General features: G+C 38.4%; 1 protein-coding gene across 4 annotated transcripts in view; it reads right to left on the bottom strand.

Annotated features, from left to right (window-relative positions):
- The window catches only part of PEX5L (peroxisomal biogenesis factor 5 like), a 248,705-nt gene that overhangs the window by 194,128 nt on the left and 33,338 nt on the right, over nucleotides 1–21,239 (bottom strand). The window lies entirely within an intron of this gene.

Below are 21,239 nucleotides of genomic sequence, written 5' to 3' on the forward strand. Positions count from 1 at the left end.
GCACTCTTGCACTCCGGCCTGGGTGACAGAGTGAGACCCTGTCTCTAAAATTAAAAAAAAATTTAAAAAGAGGGACAATATGGTGGCCACAGATAGGGAATGTATCACATAGGAACATTTTGCAAGTATCACAAGAATGAAATCTGATGGGCTGGAGAGCTGAAAAATGAAGTAACTCCTGTTCGCTGCAGAATATGAATTTCTTAATAATTAAGGGTTTTAATTGAAAAATGCTAGTTGTGTATGAATTGAATTAAAAGGATTCTTCATACTCATTAGGAATGGAATATATAAAGAACGTTTTGAAAGGGAAAAGGAACACTTGATTTAGCTAATTGTACAAATTAGCCCTAATTGCAATTTTTGCCTAACTACAGATGTCAAATAAATATAAAGGTTTGCATGTAAGTAATTCAAATTTTTAAAGATCAATGCTGCTGTGACACACAGTACATATTAATTTATTAAAGCACATGTCACATATACAATATAAAATATAGCCATAAGAAGAAAAGACCTTCTTCCTATCTGCTTCATGGTTGTCAGGATTCAGTTCCTGTCCTCACATTTCCCCCAAATTCAGGCTCTTCTCTACCATCTTCCTTCCCACAGCTACAGAATCGCTTAGATTTTCCCTTTCCTAAAAGATGATTTCCTCATATCTGCTTTTCCCTGAAGACTTTGGTCTAATCTCTTTTGAGTGTCAATGAGAAGAAGGGCTGAAAAAGAAGAAAATGTGCTGAAAAGATGCTTGCCGAGCGTGTGGTGTCTTTGGAAAGTTCATCCCAAATGGAAATTTGGTGGCTCTTTCCTGGAAAGAGCCAGTCACCATCTGGATACAGGTGTCTGTATCTAAGAAGAGAGGTAAGGGCAGTGCAGCTAGATCACTAGGGATAATTGAATTGCAGGAATGGATAAGCTCACTAAAGAAAACACAGAGAAGGAAGAGATGAGGACTAAGGCCAGAGTCCTAGAGAACAGTTTAAGTAATGGGCAGAAGGAAAGAACTCAGAACATATGGAGGAAGAGGAGTGGTTACAGTGTGGGTGGCCGGCGAACTAGTGGAATAGTCAAAGGAACAGTTCTGATCGTGTCAAATGCTGATGAGAGGTTACGTAAGGATATGAACTGCAAGCTTTCAATGTTTTTGGCATTTTGGAAGCCATTAATGACTTTAGGAAGAGAAGTGAAGATGGAAGCCACATTACAGTAAATTATTGAATACCTTGGTGGTAAGGGTAGGAAGATAGTGAGAAAAGACTTATCTTCCTTTAGGAAATCTTTATTTTCTCTCTCTCTCTCTCTCTTTCTCTCTCTCTCTCTCTCTCTCTCTCTCTCTCTCTCTCTCTCTCTCTCTCTGTGTGTGTGTGTGTGTGTGTGTGTGTGTGTGTGTGTGTGTGTAGGAATGGAGCCTTGCTCTGTCACCCAGGCTGGAGTGGAATGGCATGATCTCAGCTCACTGCAACCTCTGTCTCCTGGGTTCAAGCAATTCTCCTGCCTCAGCCTCCCGAGTAGCTGGGATTACAGGCACACACCACCACGCCTGGCCCAATTTTTGTATTTTTAGTAGAGATGGGGTTTTGCCATGCTGGCCAGGTTGGTCTTGAACCCCTGGCATCAGGTGATCCGCTTGCCTTGGCCTCCCAAATTGCTGGGATTACTTGTGTGAGCCACTGTGCCCAGCCAGGAAATCTTGAATGGAAATGGAAAGCAGGAGTAAGAATGCTAGCAAAAAGATAAAAGATAGAGAAAGAATACTGGGAAATGTATAACTGTTTCCTCCTTCCCTTATGTAAAGGTATTGATCGTGTTCATAATTCAGGAAGGAACCAGTGAAAAAAAAAAAAAAAGAAAAAAAAGTGAAAACGAAGATACCAGAGAATGAGTGGGGATAATTCGTGAAGCAAGAAAGTAACAGCAAAGATCCTTTGGAGAGAAACTGGTTCTCTTTTAAAATTTATTAATACAGCTGTGTGCTGTATAATTGTTAAAAAAACATATTGAAGGATATATACAAAATACAAAAAGTCTTTTTCTCTTGGATATGACGTTGTACATGACTTATGCTTTTCTCTTGACACTTTTTGAAATAAGAATGAATTTTTTTTGTAATTAAAGAAAAGTAAAATGTGATTTCTTGAGAGCTCCATAAAATCGCCACAGAAAAGACTCATTTAAAGGCTACTTTTCAGTAAAAAAGACGGGGCCAGGACTTTACCCTTCCTATATGATGTTCCTGGGAATGAAGGTTTTTTGTTTGGTGTGGTTTTTAGATGTAGAGATTTATCCTGCAGTTTTTGCTTGTGCCCCTTGCGGTAAGCGTGGTAAATGGTGCACCCAGTGCTTTATTGCATTTAATATGGCCCTCTCCTCTTGACTCTCCCTTGTAATATTAGGCTTCTCAGTTCTTTGGCAATATTTTGGTTCATGTCCCTTCTCTTTTAAAATGTCAACAGTGTCAACACAGCCACAAACTCATTGCTGTGGGAGCCAAAGAGACAATGAGGAGAGAAAACAGGAAATGAGGAAGAAGAAAAACTTTTCCCAAAAAGCCTGGAAGAAGAGCTGAGAGTGTTCGCCTTTGAAGGACATAAGCTCAAATAGACCTTTTGAATAGAAAATAACTACCTCATCAGTTAAAAGGGCAATTTTCAGATTTAAAATTTTTCTTTGGTATGGGGGAGATCAGCTTTCCAAAGGGAAAATATTATTTCTACAAAGAATCATTTACAGAGGGGCTGGTTAAGTCTGGCATTTCTTTAATAACAATTTTTGTCTCATCTTTTTAAAAGACAGTCATGGCCTTTTTTCCCACTCTCCAGCTGTGATCATGCTATGGTAAAGAGAGCGGCCATTTAGTTTTGGGTCAAACATAAGCAAACAAAACTTATGGCAGTCAGACTCAGTTCTTAATTTATGTTGTTGGGTGAGAAAAGAAACGTAAGGACAACAAATATGTTGTAGCATTTTAAATGGTGTTTTGTCATATGCGTAAGCCCATATATTTAGTAATTTTTTTGAATTTTAAGGTTAAATCTAATTGTAAAGTAGATATTCCAGTTACTAACTAGTTGGATAATAAGATGGCAGGGAATCACAATACTACAGGCTGGCAGTTCCCCTTTAATGCTGGTTTTTCTACCTTTAGGGTGGCTTTTAGTCTGTACATTAATAGTCTGAAGAGTTTATAAAGTATCTTGAAAATATTTTCTATTTTCTAAGATTTCAAAAAATAAGAATGTTCCAACATAAATATCCAGTAAGATTACACAATCTCACATCATTGTACAGTGACATTTTCTTAAATATATAAATTCAACTTTAGGTATGTACCTTTTTATATATCTTTTCTAGTATTTTGAAACTTTCAGCTTAAAACACACTGCAAAGTTAAAATAATTTTTACAGAGACACCCTGTATATTCAAATGCCTAGATTCTACTACTTTTATTATACTTGCTTTTCCCCCAAATTTATTCATCCACTTGATATGTTTAATTTAAAGTATATCCACGATCACATTTCTACTCATTCTTTCCTTCAAGGTTTATTTTATCTAATTTACTTTTAAAAATTCAGAAAAGCAAGACTATTGTTTCAAAAAGCTTCCAAAATAAGAGCACTAAAGTTTAAGAGTTGTTTTACTGAAAATCTTTGCTTTTATTTGGAAAGCAAATCAGTGAACTATATTCCCAGCATTAAGTGCTAGTGATAGGTCCTATCACTAGGATCAGGAAGGAGGAGTTTTGATCAAAGCGTTGGGATTTTTATAATTCTCAGTCAAAAGCTAGTGGTCAAACAACTCAACTTTCTGGGATAAATCCACGGAATGATAGGCAGTTCACATGGATATTAATCACCATGTCCTCAGTTTTACGTCCTTTGATCAGCGATGTCTCCTGCGTCTGTGAAAAACAGCAACAACCGCACTCTACGCTGGGCTATATAGTACGTATTTACCTCTGGTACCTCCAACGAGTGTGGCCAGTGACTTCTGAGAGGGGTTACATTTGCTCGAAGGGATAGAATGTGGCTGGCATATTGGGATCAAGTAGGCAGAAAACAAAAATTAAGCTTGAAATTTCAATTGTGTCAGATTCAGCCACGTTCCACATTACCTGGAGGACAATAAGTAACTTCTTTTTAATCCTTCTTCACCCTTGAAACCAAATCCTAATAAAACAAACAAAGATGATGTTCTTTGAAACAGAAAATTGAGTCCAGTGTTTCTTTCAGCGGCATGTTCTGTCTTATTTCCTACAGCCTTGTCTCTAAAAGCTATAAATGTCATCATAGGATTGCAGTGACTAATATGTAAAAATGGTTTTCTGTGGGCTGAAGATAATGGTGATTGAAAAATTATATATTTTAATCTGATAATCTCTTGTCATTATGCAATCTGGGCGCTATTTCCAAAACAAGATGAAACTAGCAAGCACTCCTTTTTGGTGGTCTTAACTCTGTCATGCCCCACACGACAGGACTCGAATGACTGTTGGTGGAAGATGGTCCAGAATCTAAGAGAAGTGACTTATTATCTTGCATCCCAGTGGCAAGGGAACACTTCTGTCCCCCCACCAGATATATAAAAAGGTACATACCCAATGTTGAATTTGTATATTTAAGAAAATGTGATTGTACGATGATGTTAGATTATGTAATCTTAATGGATATTTATGTTGGAACATTCTTATTTTTTGAAATCTTGGGTTTCAAAATAATCCCCCCACCCCCAACAGGAAAAGGGTAAATTGTGTCTTCTGTATCTCTGCAGTCTGAGAAAAATAAATACTCTATTTTAAATAAAAACTTCCTGCTTGGTGTTCTGCTTCTGATCCCTGTTGACACTGTTTTTTATCTTTGTATGCATTGGCCCTGGTGGATGGGGGTGAAACCTAGTTGCAGCAATCTCAAACCACAGGTGTACTTATCATCCCCTTTTCCAGTGACTCCTCTTCCTTCTCACTGGCAGCCAGCACACCTGGCATCCCACACCTGCCACTGACTTCCTTTAACAACTGATCGGGACGTCATGATTTTATGACCTTGCAACATAAAATGCGATCTGTTTACTGTAATAGAAAGCACCAGCTGCTTCTATAGGCGTCCCGTGTCCTAACTATATTCCCCTCCATGCTCACACCTTCTCTAAACCAGCATATTTTTTTGACACTCTGATACATGCCTGAGAAAAATTTGTCTATGAAATTTTGTTTCTGACAAGATTGAACCCAAGGTTTGTGCTTCAGCCATAAAACTCATCCAGAAAGTTATTTATTTCTGAGCTACATGTATGTGACAAATGACTTACAGTCAGCATTTCCATTATGGCTCAAATGACTTTTGAGGGTTACTATTATTATTTTTTTAGATTTTATAAGGATCTATACACAGTCATGACAGCTTAGAATACGTCTTTCCCGTGCCTGAGAGTCAAAACACTTTCTGGAGGTGTGACTCATTACTCTCACTCCTAGATTCTCCTCCATGGCCTTGGTAACTGCAGGCATCCTAAGTTAACATCACAGCTCTTGTCATTTCTCTATCAGTCTCCTTACAGCTTCTTTTGCTCATCTTTTTTCTCCAGTGGCTTACATATTCACTACAACAACATTACAGAAAAGACATGACAATTGCTAGAGGGTGGGCATGCCTGAGGCTGCTATCCATCTTCTTCATGAATAAAGGATTTTAGACTCTTCTAAGCTCCAGGATAATGTAGGAACAAGAAAGATCTGGGGCCACAGACAGCTGGTTGATCCACTGGACATGTGACAAGCAGTTAAGAAATTGAACAGCAGAGTCCAGAGGATGCACAGCCGAATCTAAAGCACAGCCACCACTTTACCACAAATGCTAACTAATGCCTTGCTTGATATACAAAATATTATGTTGATGAGGAGGATGGGGTGGCTGGAACAGAGGTGCCCTGGGTTGTGAGGGGTGATGCCAGACAGGCTAGAGAGGAAGGCCAAGTCTTGAAAATCATATTAAGGCATTTGTTCTTTATGTTAAGAGCAATGTAGAGCCATCGTGGGGTTTAAGCAAGAGAGTGATGTGATCAGGTATGTGCTGTAAGAAGTCCACTTGGGCTAACGGGGAGGAATGGGTTGGAAGAAGGAAGCCTGGAGTCAAGGAGAGACGTTGAAAGCCACTGAAGTGGTCAGTGCATGACAGCCGGGAGCCTCTTTAGACAGCGGTTCACAGAGATAGCCGACCACACACCAATTTTTTTTTTTTTTTTTTTTTTTTTTTTTTACTTTTTTTTTTTTTTTTTTTTTTTTTTAGACGGTGTCTTGCTCTGTTACCAGGCTGGAGTGCAGTGGTGTGATCCCGGCTGACTGCTACCTCCACCTCCCGGGTTTGAGTAATTTTCCTGCCTCAGCTTCCCAAATAGCTGGGCCTACAGGCATGCACCACCATGCCCAGCTAATTTTTGTATTTTTAAGTAGGGACGGGGTTTCACCATGTTGGCCAGGATGGTCTCGATCTCTTGACCTCATGATCTGCCTGCCTCGGCCTCCCAAAGTATTGGGATTACAGGCGTAAGCCAATGCACCCGGCCCACATACCAATTTTATAATGACATGCTTCATTCATCACTTTGTGTATCATGAGATTACTTTTTCAACACCAGATTCTCTAGGTGATAAAAGCACCTACATTTTTCTGTAGTCAAGAATTAAATTAGTGGTGTATGGGCCTACAACAGACACATCCTAGGCACTCAACTTAGTGATATGAAAAATTATTTTAGGAAAAATTCAATGAAACAAAATAATGAGAGAAAGAGAAAGAAAACAAAACTTTGGCTAACAGGAAAAAATTTTGTGCTGAGTGAAGTATACATATTTTTTTCATTCCGTAAGCAATATCTCAACTTTTCTTGTCGTTTCTTGCTATTTGAAAAAAAAAAAAAGCACAAAGAGAGCCTGTTTAAAAAGATACAATATGAAATTGTTCAGTGCTGTACAGCATCTAACAGGATTTATTGTGTGGTTTTTTTTTTTTTTTTTGGACAGCAACAACAGGAACTGTTTATGCAAATCTAAGAACTAACTGTGCAGGGAGTCTAAAATAATGAAAAGAAATACGTTTACTTAAATGTATTTGCGGATATCATCATACCTAATGTGTTTTTAAAAGAATGAAGATGGCATATTTAAAGTGTGTTAAAAAACCAGTGATTCCCTTGCATTTCACTTGTTTTTAATGTATCAGAGGATAAAACCTTATAATCGGGAAGGATTAGCAAGGTAAGGTAGAAGGGACACTTCACCATAATGCTTATTCTCTAACTCAAAGTTTGTAATCTCTTACTCAATGTTATCCTTTTACTCAAAGTTTGATTTCTGCTTCTTAGTGAGACACTTTTGTCCTTAAAATTTAAATGTCATAAGGTGTTACATGCAAAATGCTGAAGAATTATATTCAACTACATGTAAGCAGACCTCAGAGTTATAGAACAGACTTATTTCTGCAAGGTCACAGCATCCCGGTGAGTACAGATGACTACTGACCATCTTCTTTCATCTGCAATTGTAATCTTTGCATCGTTCCTATTTTTCTTCTTTAGAAATCAAATCGCAAATCTTAGATGCTTCTATTAGGGAAGTTGCCACAAGATTTTAGAGAGACAATGAGAAAGACTTCTTGAGCAATACAGACTAGAAACATTTCAGTGATGAGGGGCATGAAGTTCGTATTAACTTGAGAGCACTGTAAGGGTTCCCTTGATGAGTCTTCTTGCAATCTCTGATTAATATCCCACAGTGAAAAATGTATTGGTAATATACTGAGAGACAGAAGAATGACTGATACTTAAGGACTTTAAGTGCATCTTTAGAAGTAGATACAAGTTTTAACAAAAAGTCTTTTACAAACTTTATTCTTATAAAATTGTCCTGGGTAGGTGAGCGTGGGGATTTTAAGGAGGGATGAAGCAAGGCTTTAGTAAGAAATGGCTAAATTGCCATGGATGGTGGTACCATGTCCTAAATGGAGAAAAGCCTTAAATGATCAAAAAACACTTTTTATTTTCTTTTTATAAAAAACACTAAAAATTTTAATCAAGTATACAAGTGTACCTATCACATTGTAGGTATTTAGTAAGTTTTTTTGAATAAAAGCATTTGCTTTATAACAAAAAGGGAAGTATTATTTTCACTACTCTTAACCCCTCTTACTGTTTCTTGCCGATGCTATTACAAAAAAGTTGTATAACTACTTTCAGTGTATATTTATACATAGATATATGTATGCATGCATACATGTTTATATATAAATATGCTAATATATACCTATGTATTTAATGATGTGAACATGACTATAGTATACTACTACTTTTTAATCAAAAATATATTGTGACTACTTTTTCACATTAACACACATTCATATCCACATTGCACATCCAAATCTACCTTAAATTAGTAATTTTTATTAAGAAAGCTTAAGAAATCCTAGAAACTACCAGAATAATCCACTTAACCCTTAAGAGACAACAGCACCTAAGTGTTGTCTGCAGAGCCCTGATGGTTCTTCAGAAACTTTGAAGGGGACTGTGAAGTAAAAACTATTTTCTTAATAGAACTAAGAAATTATTTGTCATTTTCACTGTGTTGAAATTTGCATTGGTGTTATAAAAGCAATACTGTTAGCACCTTGGCATGAATCAAGATAGCGGCACCAAACTGTACCAGTTGGGAAATAAATTACCCACTTAAAAAAAAAAACTCACCATTTTTACTTAAAAGTATGACAAGCTATGATTACTCAAACTTGGGAGCCTGGCTTTTTTCTTTTTTCCTGAACATGAATGAAAACAGTCATTCATTTCAAAGAAAACAACCAATTATATTTGTCACCAAAATTAAATATATGGACGAAAATTAGAGATTTGGAAACTTGAATCAGCCACTGTGAGCTCAATAGCTTCTCAATAGTTAAAGAGGTTTCTGATAAGATCAGTAGTGACATTAATGAAGTATTTTTAGATATTGTATAATGAAGTAGGGCAACATTGGAAGATATGAACCAATGAACCAATACCTCAGTAAACCAATATTTTTCGAATGATCAACACTAGAATGTCTCCAAAATCATGCATGAGTTAAGATTCATTCAAAGTAAAAGGGAGACCAATGGATTTTTAACATAAAATGTGCACAAAATTCATTAATATGGCTTCAGATTTCACAGTGCTACTAAACCTCAAGAAATTACATTTCTCAAGTTTTGGTATAGTATGAAAGAATATCCATAATTATTTCAAAAGGCTTTTAAAATACTATTTCCTTTCTCAACTGTATATTTGTGTAAAGATTTTCCTATTCCTATATTTCAATGGAAAAAAGCTACTGCAAAAGATTAAATGCAGAAGCAGATATAATAGCCCAATTTTCTTCCATTAAGCTCTTTTATTAAAGAAATTTGCAAAAATATAAAACGATGTCATATATCTCGATGAAAAAATTTTTTTTGAAAATGAAGTTTTCTTAAAAATTGTGTATGTGTATGTACATGTAATGAGTTTGGTACTGCTATTTTTCAATGATTTTATAAGTAAATAATTAAAACTTTTCTTAATCTTTTTTCTCATACAGTGCAAACAGATATAATCCACATAAAAGATCCTTGGGGTATTCAATTATTTTCAGAAGGATATAAAGACATGGAGACAAATGTTTGAACCACTGCTATTGTAGAAAGAATGTAAACTTTTTCTGAGGTGGTAGAACAATTTGCCTTTGGAAAATTAATTTTTCTTTTTCCTAATAAAGTCTATTTGTCTTTTTTAGATTCTCATGGAAAATTCCATAATAGGCTATGCCAAAAATTATCTCATTAGCCTTATGATAAATAGCTCTCTGTGTTGCTTAGTAGATATCTGAATGGTATTTAATGATAATAGCTTTCGTGTTTACAAATACTTATATTTGAGTTATAGCCTTTAATTTTCATAGGTGATTCAGGGAAGGTAGGTATTTTTCTCCCCATTTATACTGAGGACATGAATTTTAAGAGAGGAAAAGTGCTTTGTCTATCTAGAAAGTGCTTGAGCACAAAATCAAACGCAGCTCTGCTAACCTTGTGTTCCTGTGCTATTTTTTACCTTTGGATGGAAAAAAATAGCTTTTTGGTTTTTATCAACGTAGACTATGCACTTCTGCTCTTGTGCAGTCAAAGCAAGGGCTGAGTATTGGGACACCTTTTGGATTTGGGCACAGCTCCTGACTGCTTTTCTCCTAGGCCATTTCCTCATAAAAGGATGACAGGAAATAATACATTCAAGGCCTCTAGAATAGTGCTTAGTATATAATAGTCTCTGTTATTATTATTTTTCATGATTAGCATGACAACATAACTCTGTACATGGCCAGGGAGATTTGGCTTCATCCAATTCAAGCATGAAAGGTCATCAAAGTCACCAAGACAGAAATAGAAGAATGGCATATGCAAAAGCTTCAGAACCATTCCAGGTCTGAACAATAACCGAAATGCAGCCTTTTCCAGGCTGAAAGCCAAAGTTCATTCTATATATGCTGTTGATCTTCACCTCAGCTCTGCATTCAAATTTAGAGGTGACCAGGTAGGTCAAAAGGTCACTCTTCTGCTTGCCAGCACTGGTTCAAATCAGCTTTGAATAGCTGCTGGGTATCACCACCTTTAATGACTTCCTCCTTGTCCTGATCAGAGGTTTCTGGAGCCACATAAAAAGCTTTGAGAATCCAGGCAAAGCCAGCCCACCTTAGCTTAAAACTCCCTTTTCCGCTCAGTTTTCTAGTTTGGGTCCTGTTGGCTTCACACCTGGTGCCTCTGTCTGCCCAGGACCTTCAGAATACGTGCTATTTGAATGGTCCAGATGGCCCTTGATTGACACCCCTCTGGGTCCTTTTCCCTCCCCTCAGTTCCGCTTTGGTTGCACACAAGGAAACTGCTTCTGACACAGCTTTCAGTCCACGTTTGTGGAAGCAGCGCCAGGGCTAAAGAGGTTCACAGCGTGAGTCAGGCTTCCTGGTGGTCCATGCAGAGCCCTTCGACTGCTTAGCATTCAGGGGCTATGCTGGTAAGATTTGGCTGCACGTGGACGTATCTATAGGAAGTAGCTGGTAAGCAGAGGAATATTAACAGTATTGATTTGGCTCTCTTTGCACGTTGATCCCAACATAGTATATGTACATATTGATAATAAGATAATAACTAACATTGATAGGAACAATGTCATTTGATTTAAAAAAATATAGAGATCTATAACTTTAGGCAATAATAATAAAATGAGAATGAGCCACTAAACACTGTGGTTTGTTCTAGTAAATTTACCTTGGGGAGGATGTCTTGCTATGTGCTAGAATGAAGAATTTGCACATTTTATTACATTTAATGATCAAATAATTCCTTGAGTTGGTTTATATGTTCCTTGGTTTCCAAATGAGGAAATGGAAAGTCCTAAACATTTAGAAATTTTTTGTTTGGGATCATATCAAAGGTCACACAACCTATAAATGGCAGAGCAGAATTAGAACTTAAGATTTTCCGACACTAAAGGTTAGACTCTCTTCAGCTCAGCCCCCTGCCCCCTGCATATTTCCATTTCATTGAAAGTTCAAATAACATCATGCAAAAATACATATTTGATTAAATAAAAAGAAAAAATGTTAAAAGGTCAACAGCTCTTTATTACTTTTTTAGAAAAACTTTCAACTCAAGAACTGAAGACATACGCTGGAATAAGTAAGAGGTCAGTCTCTGACGTCATGCTGCTTGGTTCAAAGCCGGCTCCACCATGTACTAGTTGTACAGCTTTGAGCGAATTGTTTACCTCTCTGTGCCCAAGTTTCCTCATTTGGGAATAATAATAACACCTAGCTCCTTGAGTTGTCAAGAAAAAAAATTAATACATGTAAGCTGCTTAGAAAACTGCTTGACATGTTTAATAGCACTCAGTAAATATTATTAGCTGATATCTTTTTCTCCCTCTTTCCCACTGTCTCCCTCCCTCCCTCCCTCCTTCCCTCTCTCTCTTCTCTCCTTTCCCTCTCCTTCCTTCATCCCTTCCTTCCTCCCTCTCTCTCTTTCCCCGTTTAACAGATTGAATTAACAAAGTGTAAACACTACATAATCTTTTTAGCAAGTTAGAAAGACTCACCAAAGATGGTTCAGAAACTCAGTACTGAATTTTTGGGGGTGCTGGGATTTAAAAATAGAACCTGGTGAGAAGCATTCTTGCTGTGTCAACTCTTAGAATTCTGTATTAAGAAAACCCAGAAGAGCTTTATTTTAAGAGGACTCTGAATGGCTTAGCTGCAGTTCATGGATGTATCAGAACATTCTCTTGATGGTTCACCTTCTTGTGAACTTAAAATCAAGCAACATGAAGAGTTCTAGTTCTGGCCTGACCAATCCTCCTACCCCCAACCTCACAAAAGGCCAACTGAACCAAACTCAGGTGCTGCTAAGTAACTGGAGCAGAACCCCAGCGGTGAGCCTTCACTGCCAAGGCTTTTGAAGTTCACCTCTTTGTTAAATCTTCTTTTAACACAGACTGGATTTTTTTATAGTATGTTTCAGGGATGATGCAAAATATTAAGGATACAGAAAAAGAATGACTACAGATGGTGGATCTGGAAAGTGAGCAGAGAAGAACTCTGATCTGTGTCAGATCTGGGTTCTAGCCTTGTTTTGATGACTTTTTTCTTATAGGGCTTGCCATTTCACCTCTTCTGAGCTCAGTTTTTCCCATATTCAAAGGTTTGTGCCTTTGAGGTACCTGAAGACCAGACAATCTTTCACATTGTTAATCTAGCTATTGGGAAATCACTTCATCAGTAATTTTGTAGTGATTAAGAAAGAAGCCATGGCGTGTGGATCACCTGAGGTCAGGAGTTCATGACCAGCCTGGCCAACGTGATAAAACCTTGTCTCTACTAAAAATACAAAAAGATTAGTGGGGCGTGGTGGTGGGCACCTATAATCCTAGGTACTCAGGAGGCTAAGGCAGGAGAATCACTTAAGCCCGGGAGGTGGGGGTTGTAGTAAGCCAAGATTGTGCCACTGCACTCCAAACTGGGCAACAGAGAGAAACTCTGTCTCGAAAATAAATAAATAAATAAAATCCATTGTTAATTAAAGCAAGAAGCTAACCCTGATAAAAATATACCATTAATTCAAATACTCAGGAGGATTTAGTGTCTTCTACCAGCTGTTGTGTATACTTCCCCTACATCTATTAAACTTAATATTTCTTAATAACCAACTAAAATGGCTGCAACAAACCAAGTCTCCATTCTAATGTAACAAATAAAAGTAGTTGAAATTGGATGTGTAAATATGTTGCTCCAGAAGGAACACGCTGGTGCTCAATTGTCTGTAAGTGTATATGTAAACACCTGCTTTAGAAAACTAAGCCGACAACAAGAGGTAGCATTCACTGAAGGCAGTGAAAAATGGGGACACAACTGTAGTTAGGAGCTAAATCACAGGTAACAGCCCTGAAAGAAGGTAGCAGCAAAAAGAATGGAATTGCCAGGTTTTGGCAAGTTGGTGATTGTAAAGAAATAAACTTGGCTATATATTCTAGTGCTATTTTTGGAGATTATTTTTTGAAAAAATCAGTAAAATGCCATTATCAAGATAAAACTTTAAAGTGCAAGTATACATATTGTCTCACAAAGAATGGGGGATGGGCTTGGAATGCTGATTCTAGAATTGGTCTTGGAATTGGCTGACTTCATTAGCAGTATCTTGCACAGGCCTTCAAGGAAACAGAAATCAGTGGTAGGGATAATTCTGAAGCCACGGAACAGAGCTAAGTTGTCTGGTTCTGCCCACTATAGGCAGATGGGGACTGTGGCCTGGCATCTGAAATGTATTCTTCAGCACATCTGGGAAAGTTTGGATGCTTTATAGATTAAGAAATATTGGCTGGGTATGGTGGCTCACGCCTGTAATCCCGGCACTCTGGGAGGCTGAGGCAGGCAGATCACCTGAGGTAGGGAGTTTGAGACCAGCCTGACCAACATGGAGAAACCCCATCTCCATTAAAAATACAAAATTAGCCAGGTGTGGTGGCACATGCCTGTAATCCCAGCTACTCGGGAGGCTGAGGCAGGAGAATCCCTTGAACCCGGGAGGCTGAGGTTGCGGTGAGACAAGATTGCGCCATTGCAATCCAGCCTGGGCAATGAGAGCAAAACTCCATTTCAAAAAACAAACAAGCAAAAGAAATATCACCACGATCTACTAGGAGAGCATGATAACACTTTAAAATGAGACCATCTCTACTAATCATTTACTGTTTTGAACAGAGTTCCTATATTTAGGTACAACTTTTTCAGAAATGCTCACCATGCTCAGTTTATATGTTCAACCTTCTACTTAAAAATCTCTCATGACATATCTAATAGATATGGGATTTCCTCTTTTATTTTCAGTAGAAAAATGAAAACAGAACTGTAAGATAACTAGTATATGAAATTTACCCATTTATACATTATATTCCTACTATGCTAGCTATGTTATGAGATGACTAAACATATCATTTTCCTTAATGACATACTTGACATATTTATATCTAGTGTGTTTGTAATGATATAAAGCAAATTTTATTTCTCATAAACTTTGCCTTATGCACTTAGATTAATGGGAATGATTGATTGAGAATAGTGGCTTATTCAGTCAACTTTGACACAATTATTCCATGAATATTGTTTATCAAAAGCGTAGTCACCTAAAAGAATTAAATAAAAAAATCAAGTTTGGCTGTTTCCACAGCATATATCAATTCAAATGATAAAAGTGTGATTTGTGTATCAATGTGGAGATGCCCTGAAGTTAAGAATATGTTATTTTATATCATAAAATCACATTTAGGTTTTGCCACTTTCTGATAAACTCCTTACCGCACATTTCCCAACATTCACATGGAGGACGACACTTATTAAATTATAGCATTAAATGTTGCCTAGTTGAGCTGAAAATTATATATAGGTGCAGATGACAGTGCTTAGTTGCCAAGAGTCAGTACATCTTCATTTTAATGCTGCCATGGACAGGCAGTACCATTGAATCTTGTGTCAGTTACTTAATGCATTTGAACCCTCATCTCCTCCTGTGTAAAATGAATCAACAGATGAGATTATTTCTAGTGTCTTCCAGCCCCACTATTCTAAGCATCTATAGGTATGTTTCTTCGGTCACATTTGGAAATTTCACATGGGTACTATTAATCATTTGCACTGGAGAAAAGATCTTGGCCCATGTCTTTCTTACACATTTCCCCCATATTTAAACATAACACTAAATTCCTTTCATTAGTTTATATTTCTCATCATGATATGTCATCCTGATATCTTTTTGTTTCCTTTCAGTGATAGGGTCTTGCTCTGTTGCCCAGGCTAGAGTGCAGTGACATGATCAAGGTTCACTGTAGCCCCAACCTCCTAGGCTCACATGATCCTTTTGCCTCAGCCTCCCAAGTGGCTGAGACTACCACCACACCAAACTATGTTTTTCAATGTTTTGTAGAGACAAGGTCTCACTCTGTTGCCCAGGCTGGTATTGAACTCCTGGCCTCAGGTGATTCTCCCACCTTGCCCTCCCAAAGTGCTGGAATTGCAGACATGAGCCAGCACACCTAGCCCATTCTGATACCTTTACTGTTGGTTGTCAGTACCAATAATTTCTTGAATGCTTACCTTGTCCCAGGAACATTGCTCAGTATTTTACTTACATTATTTTGTTTAACTTTCACAGACTTCTGAGGTAAGTACTCTTATTATTCGTATTTTATTACAAGGAAACTGAAATGGAAATGTGTGGGGTATATTTCCATTAGCTCACATGGCTAGTCAGCTCTGAAGCTATAATTAAAACCTGTCCATATAATTCTTATCCCCATCTATAAACAACTCTATAATACTCCCAGGGGACAGAGGGTGTGGAGCCCGTGATCCCTGAAAAATCTGGGGGACCACCACACCCCTTGCATTCTCCATGTATTCCTGAGTGTAGCTGAACACTCTGGAGACTCCCGGCAGCCCGCTTCCTCACCTCCACTCAGGTAGCACCAAGCCGCCTTTCTGTCTTTAGCCTGACTTGGAGCTCCTGGACACTTCCCCATTTGACCTCTGGCATCTATTGACGGTGTAGCACTGGGGCAGGCCACAAATCATTTCAACTGTTTGCTTACTGCATCCTGGATGCACTGTCACTCCAGCTCATTAGGTTTTACAAGCAAAGTCACAAGGCCAAGGTGAGTATATCCACTGCAGACTCATGCTGTTTTATAACAGCTGGGTCCTCACAGCTGCTGGGCAATTTCTTATCATTACTGCTACAAAGACTGAACCCTTTTGCCAACTAGAGCTCTTTCTTCTTCAGGATGACCTGGCTGCTTTTCTGAGCTGCCCAAGGTCTCAGCATCCTTTTCTCCCCCTCTACTCATCTCTGGGTCTTTACCCTTCGGTTCTTTCTTATTGTCTGTTTTTTAAGAGAAAGCATTGTTTGGCAGGATGAAGCTCTTTACCCGTGGTCCAGGTCTCATTGCCCTCACATTGATTTTGCCACTTTGCTTCACCAGCTATTCATTCACCTGCATCTTCCATCTCTGACTCTCCCTCAGTTCTTTCCCTCTGCATATAAACAGGCCTCACTCTTCTGTCTAAATAATTTCTAGGACTATGCCATCCATTCTCTTTCTCCCTGTCTCTCTCTTCTCTTTAGAAGTCATGATGTTTCTTTTGTTAACTTTTCAAGACGGTAAGTCATAGGAAGACACAACAAAGTATATTTTCTTAGCTTTAGTTATTCATTTGATGCAAAAAATCAAATCTAGGCTCATTCCTAGTTCCTAGGTATTTAACTCCCATTGCACTTATTTACAAAAGTAGTATATTAGACATTTGTTTTTGTTCTTAAAACATAGGAGGAGATAACACTGATGCCATCTCCTGAGTTCTATTTATGTGCGAGGGTCTGTGAGACATAGGTGTGAATCAGGCCCCAGAGAACAAATAGTGTAATCATCAAAATGAAGACAGAGTAGAGGCATAGAAAGCTGACACGCCCTGATGTGACACTGCAATGTCTTCTTCCCAGCCTCATAGAAGTGTCCAAATTGTTAGGTTGTTTAAGATTTAGTCATGCCATGTACATTATTTAATTTTGAAAGCCAAAAGGAATCTTAAGACTATTTAGTCTGACTTTCATTCCCTCATGTTACAGATGAGAGAAAAAAAGGGGCTCAAGAAAGGTGTGAGCTAATGTCACATAACTTAATGACAGAGGTGTTGCTTATCCAATCTACAGTGCTCTTCTCTTATCAGGATTAAAAAATCTCGTCAAAGCTTCATTTTAGTGGTTAGCATAATTATGATGCATAGTAGATGCTTACAAATCTTGGTAATGTCGATGAGGAAAATCAATCATTGTGTGTTTTTTAAACACTGATTTTATGCCAGAGCTGGAATAGGTAAAAGAGAGATGCAGTGGAAAGGTAACAAATGGCTCCCACTCAGAAAGAAGTACAGTGTGTATCATGTAAGTCCTCAATAGTTATTTGTGGAATAAATAAAATTTCCAGAAGTGAAGCAATTAAAGAACAAGCACTAAACACTGGGGAGCAGTGCACACAGATTTCAAGATGGTTAAGATGAATGTGAGATGAAATCATACAAGAAGACTTCAGAGAGAATTCATAAGACTTTATGGAGAAGACTTCATAAGGTATTTGATTTTTGACCTGGTTCTTTGTATGTATGCACATGTTTATGTATGTATGTATGTAGGTACGTATGTATTTTTCCCTGCAGAACTCACAATCTATAATCTAGTTCTTAGGTGATGAAAAGTAAGATTCAGTTAAAAGATTGCATGATCATATCTACTGGATGTGGATAACACTTAAAAAATGACTTCTCCCGTGTTATTATAAGAGTAACATATTCACTATAGAAAATATAGATAAGAGAAAGAAAGAAAAATTAATATAACCACCAGCAAGAGCTCACTGTTCACATTTTGGTGTATGTTCTTCCAGAGTATACATAATTATTTGTTTCTTCAACTTCCATTTCTCTGATTACTAGTCAGTTTGAGCACGTAATTCATAACTTTTTCATCAATTTGCACAAGTTCTTTGACAAAATGCCTACTCATATCTTTTGCCCATTTTCCTATTGAGTTTTCCATAGATATAGAAATGGTTTTCTAAAAAAGGGATCCTATTGGATACAATTGTCCCTTGTTATCTATGGAAAATTGGTTCTAGGACTCTCCACAGATACTGAAATCCATATATAAAATGCTATAGTATTTGCACGTAACTTATGCACAACCTCCCATATTTTTATTTAATTTAATTTATTTTTTTATTTTGAGATGGGGGTCTCACTCCGTCGGCCAGGCCAGAGTGCAGTGGCATGATCTTGGCTCACTGCAGCCTCTGCCTCCCACGTTCAAGTGATTCTTCTGCCTTAGCCTCCTGAGTAGCTGGGATTACAGGTGTGCACCACCACACCTATTTATTTATTTTTTTTTTGTATTTTTAGTAGCGATGGGGTTGGCTAGGCTGGTCTCGAACTCCTGAGCTCAAGTGATCTGCCCACCTCAGTCTCCCAAAGTGCTGGGATTATAGGCATGAGCCACTGTGCCCAGCCCTCCCACATACTTTACATCATCTCTAGATTACTTATGATACCTAATAATTGTCATTATTCCCTAAATAATACAGAAAGACAAGAAAATAAGTCTGTACATGTTCAATGAACACATCTTTTTTTTTCAAATATTTTCAACCCACAGTTGCTTAAGTCTACAGATGTAGAACCACTGATACCAAGGGCTGACTATATATCATTTTATAATTGCTTTTAAAATGTAATATATTATGAGCCTTCTTCCTGTAAATATGTGTACTTCCACAATGTCACTCAATGTCTGTGTAGTGTTACATGGTTTATCTGCAATGGTGGATATTCAGCTTTTTAGATCAGTTTGCTGTTGTCCAGGGTGCCAACTGTCACAAAGGTAAAGCTATCACAAGCCAAGCCAGTCCTGATCAGGAGAATCACCCAGCCATCCCAAAGATAAATGGGAAGTAACAAATGTTTGAGGTTGAGGCGGCTACAGTTTTGGATGGTTTGTTATACATTAAAAGCTAATGAATGTGAATTCTGACCTTCAGATTAACCTTTGCCAGCTTCCAGCGTATTCCCTGGTTGTGGGAATACACTCACTCATGCCTTCCAGTGAAGTGCTCCAAGCATTTTTCCATGGCCTCTTTGTTACCCCTCCACTTTTATCCAGCTCCTCTTCCTGGGCTGTCTTTATCCTTCAACCCCTCAGGTGCCCCTTCTCTTATTCCAGAGCGAAATGTTTAGGGCACACTTGATACCCCTGGATGGGGCCAGAGAGACAGGGTGAGTGAAGGGAGTCATCGTCCACTGGCAGGAAAAACCATGTACATAAATGTGATGGTTGATACTGTCAACTTGATTGGATTACATCATGCAAAGTATTGATCCTGGCTGTGTCTGTGAGGGTGCTGTCAAAGGAGATGAACATGTGAGTCAGGTTGGAAAGACAGACCCACTCTTAATCTGGGTGGGCACCATCTAATCAGCTGCCAGTGTGGCTAGAATATGAAGCAGGCAGAAAAATGTGAGAAGACTAGATGGGCCTAGCCCCCAGCCTGTATCTTTCTCCCATGCTGGATGCTTCTTGCCCTAGAACATCCGACTCCAAGTTCTACTGTTTTGGGACTTGGTGGCTCCCCTTGCTCCTCAGCTTGCAGACGGCCTACTGTGAAACTTTGTGATCATGTGAGTTAATACTTTATAAACTCCCCTTTATATACATATATATATATACTCTATTAGTTCTGTCCCTCTAAGGATCCCTGACAACTACAGATTTTGGTACCAGGAGTGGTTCTGGAGGAACAGAATATTAAGGGTGGAATTCTTTGGTTGGTTTTGAGGTTTCTGGAGTTGGCTGCTTAATATGATTAGACCCCAAAATGCCAAGGACTCTACTTCTAATAATATGGAGAACACTGATAGACCTTGGTGTGAACTGTTTAGAGAGTTATGCAAAATAAATGCATTTGACACTCCTGATTCACTGCTTGCAAGAAGCAAGAAATTTAGTGACTCTATACATAACACCTTTGATCATATGTGGAGAACCAAGAAACATAATGAAGCTGGTTGGTTGCTCCTTAGTTCAGTGGACAAAGTGATGAAAAAAACTGATGTACTCAGGAATTCTAACTCAGCTTCACAAGCAGATACTGAGACTCATATCTGCTAAGAATGCCCTGAGTGACAGTCTTATTTCCTGCAGAGAATGAGCTGAAATTGTAAAAAAAACAGACACAAGCTCTTATCATGTAAGTGGCTGACCTGCAATAAAAGGTGCACGCACAGCCTCACCAGGTGTCCACTGTTAAAGTGAGGGCACTGACTGGAAAAGAATGGGACCCTGCAACTTGGAATGTGGATGTGTGGGACGACTTTGATGAAGCTGGGACAGTTTGTAAACTCTGATTAACCTTTTATGCCAGAAGGAACAGCTTCCCCATCCCCAGTAGTGGCAACATGCACTTTCCGGCCCATGCTGCCATCTTTCTGCTTTTGTCTCAGGAGATAAACCCTGTGCTGCCTGAAGCAACAGTGATGGCCTCCCCTGAGGCAGTTGCCAGGCAAGATAATGTTGCTTCTCCTCAGGAGCCACCCTCAACACCCGTTTGCCTCTAGACCTATAACTAGACTAAAGTCCCAGCAAGTCCCTAGAGGTGAGGTTGAGAGTGTGACCCATGAGAAGGTGCGCTACTCAAAAAAGAACTGCTTGAGTTTTCTAATTGATATATACAGAAATCTGGAAAACAGGCATGGGAATGGGTATTAAGGGTGTGGGATAATGGGGAAAGGAACACAGAGTTGGATCAGGCTAAATTTATTGATTTGGGTCACTAAGTAGGAACTCTGCATTTAATGTGGCAGCTTAGGGAGTTAAAAAGGGTTCTAATAGTTCATTTGCTTGGTTAGCTGAAATATGGATTAAAAGATGGCCCACTGTGAATGAGCTGGAAATGCCTGATTTCCTGTGGTTTAATGTGAAGGAAGGGAACCAAAGGCTTAGGGATATTGGGATGGTGGAGTGGATGGGTCACTTTAGACCTACTAATCTCAGCTGGGAGGGTCCAGAAGATACACCCTTGACCAATGCCTTGTAAAATAGAT

This window comes from Cebus imitator, unplaced genomic scaffold (assembly GCF_001604975.1).
Source record: "Cebus imitator isolate Cc_AM_T3 unplaced genomic scaffold, Cebus_imitator-1.0 Scaffold353, whole genome shotgun sequence".
In the NCBI taxonomy this organism is placed as follows: domain Eukaryota; kingdom Metazoa; phylum Chordata; class Mammalia; order Primates; family Cebidae; genus Cebus; species Cebus imitator.